Source organism: Manacus vitellinus, unplaced genomic scaffold (assembly GCF_001715985.3).
Source record: "Manacus vitellinus isolate BGI_N305 unplaced genomic scaffold, ASM171598v3 scaffold_18_pilon, whole genome shotgun sequence".
In the NCBI taxonomy this organism is placed as follows: Eukaryota; Metazoa; Chordata; class Aves; order Passeriformes; family Pipridae; genus Manacus; species Manacus vitellinus.
The window spans coordinates 4,250,877-4,263,666 of record NW_021939324.1 but is presented as its reverse complement, the minus strand read 5'-3'; the positions used below and the strand labels follow the sequence as shown (position 1 = coordinate 4,263,666).

The following is a 12,790-nucleotide window of genomic DNA, read 5'->3' as shown; positions in this document are numbered from 1 at the left end:
ATATTTGGACTAAGTGATCTTCAAGGTGTTTTCTAACCATAAAGATTGTAAATGCAGGATACTCTCCGTCTCACAGCATTTTAGGCCAATATAGATATCATCTGACCTTGCTACTGCAACTATTTGACTAATATAACACAATACAACACACTGCGATATTTAATAATGATCTGTGCATTTCTAGTGCACAAATGCTTTAATTACCACTTTTTGAAATCTTTCCAATCATTACATAATGGCGGGAGGAAGAGGAGCACACTATGCGTCAGTCTTTCCTCAGAAGCATATATAAAATCATGTTATAGCCTTTTCCAAACAAAAAATAACTGCTGATCATCATGAAAATATACTAGAAAATGAGCAATTAGTACTTAAAATAATATAAATATACTGGAAAGACTTGAATAGTTTCAGTTTGAAATATGCATCACTGGAATTACGGAGATTTCCTTTGTATTTTCAATAATTCTAACACTAATGATGTTTGCTTTCAAATACTATCATGAAAGTAAATAGCACAGACAATTATATCTCACTTTACAAGAGTTGTTCTAAAGCTGAATTAACATTCCAATCTGATATTCTGGGGAAATTTTCTTTCACCATGAATTTACACACAGTGTCTATTATAATAACTTTCCTTTTTTTATTGCAGTTTTGGGAGTAAGATTTGCCCATAGCTACATGGATATACCAAACATATTAATTTGTATTTTTATAATCAATCTAGAGTTTAATATACACATCTGTTTATGTGTTTTTTTGTGGGTTTGTGTTTGTTTGGTTTTTTTGGCATTTTGGTTTTTTTTCTCCTGTAAGAAGGGATAGACACCCATATAACTGTTTAAACACTTTGTTTTGAGATTTTACCATTTCTCACTCCTACAGGGCTACACTGGATAAAACTCAAATTACACTTATATGTCATCTTTTTCTTCTTAGGTATATATTTTATATTTTATAAAAAACCAAAACAAAAACCCCAACCAATCAAAAAAAAAAAAAAAAAAAAAAAAAAAAAAAAAACCCAGGCGTTTCTGCTTAAGGATATTGAGAGAAAAAGTTACTCTCAATGTTAATACGGACTATGAAATAAAATAACACACACACACTCTTAATTATTTAAGTAGTTCATTCTTCTTAATGTTCAAGAGAAGAAAACTGAGCTCCCAATTCATTACCAACTTTAATTGAAGTCAAGATAAGCAAGCTGAACATGACATCCTTCACAAATTCTTACCAAGATGTTCTTCCTTTTACCTGACTAGTTACAGAAGCTTTAGTCGAATAATCATCATATTTCAAAATTTACAAAACAAAGACTCATTTTTTACTTAAGAAAGTATTGGATGAGGAGATGATGATAACATTGTTATATCCTTAAATGTTCATTCCACAATTCAACATTAATACAACAGCACAATTGACCTCTAAATGTTCTCACATGTTCACCAATACAGACTCTCCCCCTAATTTCTACCCCCATAGAAAAACCCCAACAAACCAATAAGAAACTGCATTGCATTAGAAATTAAGAAACAGAAATCAATCTGCAACAAGTAACACAATATTTCCTGCTCAAAGAAACTTGGTGAAATAAGTATAGACTCTCAGATCATTGCCAACATTATTTTTAGCCATTATGATACAACATACCTTTGGAAATTACCATATCTGCTGTGTGAGAACTGATTTTAAAAAACACATTTTTAGTTATTTGTGAAACCTGGCTGTTAAAAATTAGGAGGAAACTTACTACCACAGAAAGGTTCTTGCAAACGTTCTTCTGTAAGGTAGCCTTCGCATCTTAGTTCCCTCCTAACAATGCTAAAAACACAATGTAATAGCAAAGCAAAAAAAAAAAAATTACATTGTTCACTCTGTTCTTATATTTTCTCCTTGTGTACTGAGCAAGAAAATAAAATCTACTTCCTCTGAAATTTAAAATGTGGTCTTGCTTTCAATCACAAGGCATAATCATAATTATTATTAACATAATTATTAGGCATCCTCTTTGTTATCCCCCAAATTCCACCTGGCTTACAACTTTTATATGATTCAAACATAAATGACATCAAAAGATACTGTACTATTTTTAGAAACAGAGAGTGAGGTTAAGTTAAGAAAATCTTAACTTGGCATAATATATTTTATTTGTTTTGTCTCCCCAAGCTAGTAAAATGTAGACAACCAGTGAAACACCTTAAACAGATGTTACAGTTTGCATAACTAAGAAACCATGCTACAGGCCATATATATTAACAAAATCATATGAAACAATACGGACCAAGTTTTCCTTGGGTCCTTTTTTCTGCTCATCAATCTGCTCTATTCTTTGTGATTATCAGGATAAATTTTCAAAATCCTTTCATCTACTCTTTATGGAAAATGTTGCTGGCTCAGAGACAAGATCTATACTCTTGCCTTTCTAAAGTCTTGATAGATGGGTTACAATCAGAGACCTCCCCTCTAAGAGCAGTCTCTCATGCATGCTAGTTGAAATATCCCTTACTAAGCAGAACACTTACAATTTCTTTTTCAACAGTCATTTAATGGACATAATATTCAAGTGACTTTAGTAAATGCAGATTGATGTATCTCCAACTTTTGTCCAAAGCAAATGATGTCAAAATTTAGATACAAATAGTATTATCACCATAAGATTTATCTTATCAACTCTGTTTATACCCCAAAATCAATAGCCCTGACCTCAGAAGAAAATACTACTGCCAGTAATCTTTACTGGTTGCATAATGGTCAAAATGTCAATAATACAAAAACAGAAAACACACTTCACCTCGATATATTTATATTATACAGATCCCTAGGTCCATCTTTTCTTTCCAAGAAACAGAAAAAGGTGACCTACCAAAGTAGCAAATAAAAAAAAAAAAAAGGCAGTGTGATATTACACAGTTCATCACATTTGTCTCAGAGGCACCAGCATAGTGTCATAGCAGAAAAGCACCGAATTTGATTCTGTGGATGGACTATAATTAGTAGCATAAACTTCTGGACTCCATCAGTCTGTATATCATTGACAAAAAGGGGAAAAAATATAACAAAATAAGCAATCAAAAACCAACATATAACCTTGTTTCAGAACATGAAGACAAGAATGATGTCACTTCCAACACACACACATTAATACAAGCATGATAGGATTTCTAGGATGTCTCCAAAATATAATTAATCTAATTATGCTGATAGCTAAGCACAAGTGTTGATTAACGGAGCTCTCTCCGTTAGCATCAGATATAATTAGCATATCATGAAAAAATCCTTGCCTTTGGGAAAGGCAAGGAGGAAAGGCAAAGTTCTAGATACAACATCAGAATACAGACATGCACAATTCATAATCCTGAATGCAGATGAACACACAATTGTATATGTTCTTTTTTTTCTGAAATACCTGTATGGGACTGGCTAGATATGGTACAAGAGAACATAGTCTAGTGCTGAGCAGATACCCTACGGCATCTAAAAGGCATAAGCCACCTATGTTTAGGCAACTAAATCTCATCCCCAGTGGTTAAAGAAAGCATCATCTGACTTGACATTGCACCAGAGACCTGAATAGAAGGACTACTGCTAAAGATTTCTTCCATTCCTGTTACTTATCCATTTTCTACTCTCACTTTCCTTTCCTTCCTCTTTATGTATTTCTAACAATTCCTTTTTTAAAATATATAATGAAACATAAATTGCATCTTTTTTTTACAAACCCTGATATAAGTAACCAAAAATGCTAAGGTAAATAAATATCATAATTCATGCCTTCTTTAATTTGTTCAGTACTGATGATTACTAAAATTAACAGAACACAAATGTTCATGGGCTTTCTTCCCCCTCTTCATTCAGTTCTCAAGACAATCAAGACCTATCGGTGCAGTGGAGGGGTAAAAAAGTTGTAATCTTTTAACTGCACTTCAGTGTTGCCCAAAGACACTAACACACCCACTTTGTTAACTCCATAACTCCAGCAGAATTCTACCAGTTACTTCTTCATCTCTTGCCTAGATTAGGAAACATCTGATATTTACATAAGCTAGAGTGCTCTTTTTCCCATTTTTGTCAGTTCTAGAAAAAACAAAGTAGGTTAAGAACATCACCCTACTTAAAAACAAATTCTTTTCCCAGGAGAAAGGGTCACTATCTTTAGGATCAGTGAGACAGAACAGAAATCCAAATTATGAGCCGATTTAGTAATAATCTGGCATTTTAACCATGTTCCAGCCTTCTGCAAAGGAAGAGTAGGAAAACAGGGAAGGTGGGGAACAGTAGGAAAGGCTGGCCTCCGTGCTGAGAAGAAAAAATATCATTCTGAGCCAAAAATACATTTGGATACTTTCCAATCTATTATATTATACAGAATATGATAATGAGAACACCCAGGGACTTCATTTCCACACCTATAGAAACCTCTGGAAAGCTACAGTTGATGAGGAAAAACAAGTGCTGCAATACAATTATTACTGTTGTGACAAATACAAAGATCACTTTTCTTTATAAACCTAGAATAAAACCCACTATAGGGAGTTTTCAAATGAAAGATTTTAAAATAGGAGAAATTGTGCATTCTGATAAGGTCAAGAGAGCACCACAACCTGTTTGGAAGTTTCTCAGGAAATTATTCAATTCTAGAATATTTTTTTAATTGTGGATTGTACAGAAGAAAAAAAAACAAACAAAAAACAAACAAAAACCCAAAACAAAAACCAAAAACCGTACTTCCTGACCACTTTATTCTACCCAATGACCTCCGGTAACATTATTCTTGCACTACTTCTCCTCTTTCCTCATACTTCCATTAGAATCAAAAATTTAAAACAAACTGCACAGGAAGCCCATTGCACTTTGTTCTACAAATGCAGACAAAATTAATTTGACCCTCCTTTTGAATTATTTCTTGGTTCTTCCAAATAAGACTGATTGTATGCTGCTGTTCCAATTATCACCGAGTAAGTTAATTTTGCGGAACACTATCATGGATGTAGGGAGCATGATTAACAGTATTTGGTAACCCAGGTTTGGTGACCTACATACCTTTCAGCTGCTCTTGAAGCTGTGCAGTCCACTGTACACTTCCTAGCTGAGGCATCACTAGCAAGTGACAAGGAAAGAGTCTCCAAGTTCAATAACTGACTGTCACTTCAATGAAGTGGGTTTACATGGAAAAAGAGAAGTCACATCAACCCATCCCAAAGCGTATGCTCTGCAAAAACTGGCAAATGGATTTGCACAGCTTTTTAAGTCTAGCTGCCCAGCATTCTTGGGGGAAAAAAAAAAAAGAAGAGGAAGATTAGGACAAATTGTGTGAAAAAGCTATTAGTGTATCTTTTATTCATATGGAGAAAGGACAATTTCAGAGAATAAATGTGTTTAAAACTGAAGAAATGGCTAAATTATTCAAAGGGGAACACAAGTTATCACTATATTAATGCAACAGTTCTACTTTTTTTCTTATTTTTTTGTTAAGTACTCCAGTTGGTATGTTAATGATGCCATTCCAAATCTACTAATGTCAAATTTGAAATTATAAGCTTTGCTGGGCAGACCTCTGTTTGTGAAGGAACCAATGATTAATACAACTTTTCATTAGGAATATTTCTATGAATGGTAGCCACATAAATGATAGTACAGGTTATATGCAATGGATTATTTGAAGCTCACTTCTATGATTTATCTGTATCTACAATTTTCAGAAAATTACAGACATATAAAAAAGTTCACTAAATGTCCTCTCAAAGATAAATTTTTGTATATTCTCAAATCCTTTTAGTAACATATCTGGGATATTTCAGTAATAATGATTTAATGTTGATCAAGCCTTTCTCACTGCAGGAATTTTTCAGGTTTCAAGGTTTCATCAAAACAGGTTTCAGGCCTCAATTCTTATGTTATGAACTCTAATATCTTAGCTATACTGACATTTTAGGAGTTGGTTCCTACTATTATTGCATGAGTACAGTGATATTTTTATGTCATGGTCAAAATTAACAGCCAAAAAAACCACACACTTCCTTCAGGAAAACCTAGATGAAGAAAAATATCAACTGTAATTTCATGATACTATTATGATTTCTGATAAAGACAAAACTCCTTATGGTTTTCTGTCTCTCTGAAGAAGCCTGAGAACGCCATCTGGCAAAACATAGTTGCAAAAGAAAAGGAAAGCAAAACTCATGCAGACATGGACAGCTTATATGGATTCTCTGTGAATCCTTTCCATTGAGAACTGGTGTTGCTTTGGACTTTGCCAACACAACATCATAGCACATTCCTTTCGGTGTAAAAGAAAATCATTCAAGATTGAGACAATGCATCATCCTGTAGGATTTTTTCTGATTGTTAAATTGATGGGATGGATACCTTTATGTCTTTTTACCCTAATGGATGGCAGTTAAGGCATTATTTTGGTTTATCTTTTTGTTACTGCCAGTAATTCTGTAGCTATCCAAGTAAGAGTTACATCAGTGCTCTCCCTTATACTTACAGGCAGGTAATGAAAGTATGTTGTGCTTCATTAGAACTGTCTTTTAAGGTTAAAATTAAATCCTTCAGTGTAGATTCAAAAATTATACTGTAAGTGTTCTCATTTAACTCCTGCTCAGGGAAAAAAGATTTAAAATCCATATACTTTAAAATAATATGCTATGGATATAGTTACCTTGTGGAGAATTAATATGTTACTAAAGACTAAGAAAAATATGTTTGGCTAAAATACTGAGAATGAGAATACAGAGCTGAACTACTTTAGACGCTGTCTTATATAGTACAGAGTCTGGTGAGACTATATGCCTTGCACCACAAGGAAGGATACATTTTAAGAGTGTAGGGGTGAGACAAAGAGAGAGAGAATGTGTCAAAGCTGGAGCAAACCTACTTTGCCTGACATACTCCCACATTGACTGTTAAACTGCTATATGAGAGTCTAAAAATCACTTGACTTTTAGACTAGAGTAGATGCAATTGTTCTTATGCAGTTACTTCTCCTACAGTAACCTTAGGAGTTACTTTTGCTAGAAGACTGGTTGGTGTACACTTCCAACCTGCTGCCACCAGAGGACTTTTTTTCAGGTTGATCACCTCAAATCAGTCATCATCACAATGCAATTTTTCTGTCACCTATGAGAAGCTCATCAGCTGGGAGGTCTCTTGAGCACTCTGGAAATATGAGTTTCCCTTACCCACACAGTTTCTGCAACAACTAGAATAGCTAAATAATTCCACTTCCCATTAAACCATGAGCCCTTCTTCATATTTACAGACAATCACCCCTGCTAAAAGCATTTTCTTCTCCAGCCACCTTTCCACTGTGAACAAAAAGCATATGCGCTTAACATTTCACTGCTGAGCAGTGTTACACACACTTTGAAAATGAGCTAGGTAATCTAAAACCAAATAAAAAGCAGCAGCTTGGAGAAAGAGTGATTTCTTGGATGCTACTGTGTACAGCTCTTATTTTTTAAATTCAGGAGAAACGCAGAAAGCACCGTATGCACCAAAACATCCACCTTATCTTTTGAGAAGCCATTCTGAAACACACCGAAGAATTCAGCTTAAGGATCCTTAAAGCTTTTCACAATAGCTGTAAGATCCCAATAAAGTTGGGTCTGACTGATGCAGAAAACATTTTTCTAGACCCAATGTTTAGACAAAGCAGAGGACTAGGCCTGTGATATGTATTTATTTGTTAATTGGTAAGTATATGAGATCATGTTGCTTACAGCTGGAACAAATCCCCCACAGCATTCTCAGGAGAGTCACTGGACTATTTGGAGCCTTCTTCATAATGCAAACATACACATCAAGAAGTTTCTTTCTCCCAATACATCTCTAAAATCTTAATTTTACATTTCAACACAATATAAGTACATAATCTGGAAAGTATAGTAGTATTTTGAAGAACTTTAAAGGCATTTAAAGCATGCCTGTATTCAGCAAAAATTTAAAACATATTACTGGTTTGAAAAATTTCACAGTAATGCTGGGAGAAATTTTATAAAATTGATTTTATAAACCAGATTCTGCAGTCTATATTCAGTTAAAATCTCTTTCAACTTGATCTTCAGCTTCTGCATTGACAAAAAAATACACTTTTTAGAAGTGGTTACGAAGTTGCCAATACAGAAATATAGAACATAAGGAATGCATTTTCTTGCACAATAGCCTTCACTTAATATAGCATATTTAATAGAATAGAAATGTAAGATAAATAGGATCATTTCTGCAACTATTGACAACAAATGAAAATAGACATGTAACTCAACATAATATTGACCATAAAAATAGTAATAAATTCTCTGCAATTTTCCGTTTACTGCTAGCTTTTCTGTTATTGTTTTCTTATTCTGAATCTTACTAAAGAAGTTACTAGAATGGATAAACTGAAAATCAAACAGCATCTAACAGCATTAATAATACTTAAAAATTTTTCCATTATGCATTCCTTTTCCTTAATCTTGTGTGTCTCTTTCCTTGTCTTAATTTTATTATTAAATACATTTAATTCTTGTTTGAGAATTAATTAATTTATGACTACTGCTCATTGGAATTTTAAATCCATCTGTTTGCTACTAAACATTTTTCATCACAATCAAATATGTTAAAAAAATTATAGGCCAAATGCACTCCCTGTCAATACTTTGTGACCCTATTTCCATCATTATGATTTCACTGTGACATAAAACCCCTTCTTAACTTTGTCAGAGTTTGTTAGGATTGTAGCTGCAAAACTGTAAGGTGGAAAGTCTAAATGAAAAAGTGATAACATGAAAGCTCTTTAAGAAACTTCTAGTACTAATGACCTCAAAACATACGTATGGCAAAAAAACATCCCAAAGCACTATTTATACAGGCATTCTCCAGCCCAAACACTTTTGAATCTGAGATATTTCTATGGTCCTTTTGCTTTTCTTTTTCTTTCCCTTTTTTAAAAAATGCCACGATTGTTTCCTCCTCTGTAGATAGTTTCCCTAGAGTCCTTATGGCTACTAATGACGGCAAAAACCTACTTTCCTTGAGTACAGATTAAAAAATTCAACTCTAAATTACAGATCATCCTCATAAATGTCACTATTAAATTTATATTTGCTGGTTACAAGGTCTTTAAAGTGATAGCAAATCAATAAAGCTTACTCTAATTTTGTGGGATTAAGGTACCAATCTGTTTTCACACTAAACAAGCTTTGAACTGATGAAAAGTATCAGTGACCTTTGCCAAAATGCTTAACTCACCTGTTTCCCAATTTAGCCAATGATATCTTAGTTTCTCCAACTAGTAACAGTACTTCAACCCTATAGATTTAGCACCCATTCATATGAAAGTTATTAATGATTTATAAGTTCTTAAAAGAGGACACAGAAAGCAAGCTGATTAAAGCATTGGTATATTATTTAATATTTATCACATTTCCTCTTTCAAAATAGTATGCACTATCAAGCAGCATGTTTGTTTGTGTACTGTGAATTTCTTCAGCAATGCCACATTTAACAAAGAACAAAGAAGGAATACACTGTCGTAATTTTTCCATCACAGTTTATCACCACAAAGTTTGACAGTAGCTTGGTATACTAAATGTTTAATAATGACAATGTGATTTGACTTTATCTACTGAAAACTAGTGCAGGTATGTATGATTTTATTAGTAAGAAATCTTAAATAAGCACCTTAGAGTAATTAATCCTTCATTCCTTGTACACTGCTTATATATGTCATGCCATTATCTGATCTGAATAACAAGAACAATTGCATAATAAAAAACATTACTGCTGACACATGCAACTTTGTTATATCAATTTTATATCTTCACAGTAATAGGTCTTTTTAAGTCCTCTGTTGTTTCTTCTGAATTAGATTGAACTGATTTGACATTTTCCTATATAAACAATTCAAGATTTTACATACATATATAATCAAATACAATATTTATCAAACTTAAGTCATGATTTGACATAGGTCATTTCCCACAGAAGTAATTACAGCAAAAGTGGAGTATGTGTTGTCATTTTTTACATAGATACTAAAGTACTGCCAAGACATATCCTAAAACAAAGAATGAAGAGTATGCTCCAAACTAGAAAGCTATTGAGTATGTTGTGACTCAAGCTAAACTAAACAATGTAGTTCCTCTAAGTTTTTTTGTTTTGTTTTTTTTTTTTTTACATAGACACTTTTTTAAACTTTCAACATTGTAATGTTGCGTGTTTGGGACCACCTAGCAGAACTGAAAGCTTAACCTAATAAACTTCTCTGTATGCAATCTCAAAACAGTTCATGTAAATTAGTTGGATATATTATTTTAATGCTTTGCCCACAGGGAATACAACACAAAAATGAGCCATGTCAAATGTTGCCTAGTCACCAAAAAAAAAAAGGGAAAAAACAAAAGCTTTATTCTTAACTGAAATGTAAATTCATAGTAATAAAACAATAACAGTAGGATTCCTTACTAAGCCAGTAAATGTGTTATCCTTTAATTTCAGGTTCACAAGTTCATTGGGTGTTTTTCTGTCATAAATGTTACTGTCAATTACCCAAAGACTATTGTAATGCAATATGAAAGTCACCCAGATTCACTGTCTCTGAACTTGTACCCTATGTTTTGTAATTCTTCCTTGCTCTAAGATTGTGAATACCTGAGAGCAACTCTGAATGTCATCCATCTGCTACAGCAGATTTAGTCTTTCCTGACTGTATCATATTAATTTCCTAAATAAATTTTGTCTAATTATCTTTACTGTTGTGACACAAACTGATTTCCTTACTTCACAAAGGAATGCATTTCATTTGACCCCGATAAACTTTCACTCTTGGTGACATTTATTAGTTGTGATTTATTTTGAATTACATCTGAAAATGTAACATGAATTTCACATTGAGAAGTGTATTAGAATATATTTGTAAATGCGTGTTTAATGTCTTCTAATGACACAAGTTTATTCTGATTGGGTGAAGAGTAAAGACATAATACATAAGACAATTGATTTGTATAGTTTATTTACAGTACTCAGTATTCTGAATTTTTACTGTAAAATAACTCAAATTTGGTAAGAATTTGTAAAGACATAAGTTCATTTTATTCAAATTCACATCCATACTCTCCCTATAATAACTACAACGCATGAAGAATTTAAATCCAAGTCCATTTGGCCGGAATGGAGAAAAAATGCTGAAATGCTATTGATTCCTTCCAGGACATTCAAAACACCTGACTCAACTGTATTTCTACTGACATAACACTAAGGTTTTATTTAGGTATTAGCAAACATGAGTAAATATTTCATTGACATACCTGTCATTCTTATTTCTCTTCTCTACCTAGGAAACAGTTAACCCTCAACTACTAGTACTAGATGTTTCCTCTATCAGAGAGGCAGCAAATGTCAATAACGAGTCCACTGTCCCAAGAGAAATAATGTCTCCAAAAGTTCTCCTTCCCATATGCAGATATATTTAGCGCTGAACAACACCTAACGGCAGACTCTTCGTGACATACCCTTATTTTATCGTTTTACCTTCTGTCAACTCTACAGCTCAGCCAGCAAAACACAGTCTCACTGCTCATGAAACCCTTCTAAATGAGTTTATCTTTTTGTTTCCCCTAGATCTTTCTCACCTATTGAAAACAGTGTGATCAGTACTTTTGAATATGTCCCATAAAAGCACTTAGAAAGCAAAACTGTTGTCTGGAACTGTCATCCTCATTATACATACTTTTATATACATAAAACTTGATGAAAAATTTATAAACTTCGGAAATGTGAACTAAAAATACTTACAACTGAATGCAGGTAAAAATACTCTCAGCATCTGTAACTCAGGCAAATTTCATATTAAACTGAATGCCCCATTACCAGGCATTACTTTGCAGGTCAGATCATGCTGTAGAACCCTCCTGAGGGAACATGTCTTTGTTTAGATATTGTCTGTAATCTATCAAATACCTACACTCGAACTAAGGTAGACATTACACAATACTTGCCACACTCAGTTTCTTTAGACAAGTATTCACCTACAATTTTCTTTTCTCATAAGAGACCAGTAAAACATTTAATGCATTTTCCCACCAAAAACAGTTCAAGCTACCACAGCCTCCAAGTTTCTCTTTGACCAGCACAGTAACCTGAAAACAGAAATATATGCATGCACATATGTATGTATATAAAAATGTGTGTCTGTGCATACATATGTGTGTGAACGCTAGGAAAAGGTTTGGAGGAGCCTGAGAACATAGGGACAGAAATCAAGCAGATTTACTTACTAATGTTGTCCGCTCGGACGTCTTTGGAAACCTGAAGGAGTCTCCGCTTTCCCCTCCTGCCAGTCAGGCGCCGCGTTGTGCCCCTAGTCCACACAGGCCCAGAAGGAACTGCAAAGAGAGAGAAGCACATGCCACATCAGGCAGTTCTGTTTTGATGGGATCCAGCGCCGTTGCCGCTAGCTCCTGGGGGTATCCCTGCTTTCAGAGCAGACTCCGACAAAGAGTCATTCTTCCAAGGAATTTTTTTTTTTTGGTCACAGTGATTTAAAAAACAAAAAAAAAAAAAACAACAAAAAAAAAAAAAAAAAAAGGAAAAAAAAAAACAAAAAAAAAAAAAAGAAGAAGAAGAGGCTTCCTGGGGCTCCTGCACCCTAAAATTTTGCCGGGAGGGCGAGAGGGGGGGGGCTGACGGGGAAGGGAGAGTAAGGTACTGCAACTCTCTTCCGATAAGGCCGGCAGAGAGAGAGAGAGGGAGGGAGGAAAAGAGCGACGAGAGGGAGGAGAGAGGAGCGAGAGAGGGGGTG

At 34.0% G+C, this 12,790-nt stretch overlaps 1 long non-coding RNA gene across 1 annotated transcript in view; it reads right to left on the bottom strand.

The window, feature by feature from the left end:
- LOC115307364 overlaps nucleotides 1-12,402 on the bottom strand; it is a 479,194-nt gene extending 466,792 nt beyond the window's left edge. The window contains exon 1 of the long non-coding RNA XR_003915699.1: nucleotides 12,267-12,402. This is a non-coding gene — a long non-coding RNA (uncharacterized LOC115307364). The remainder of the gene's footprint in view (nucleotides 1-12,266) is intronic.
- Between the last annotated feature and the right edge of the window lie 388 nt (nucleotides 12,403-12,790).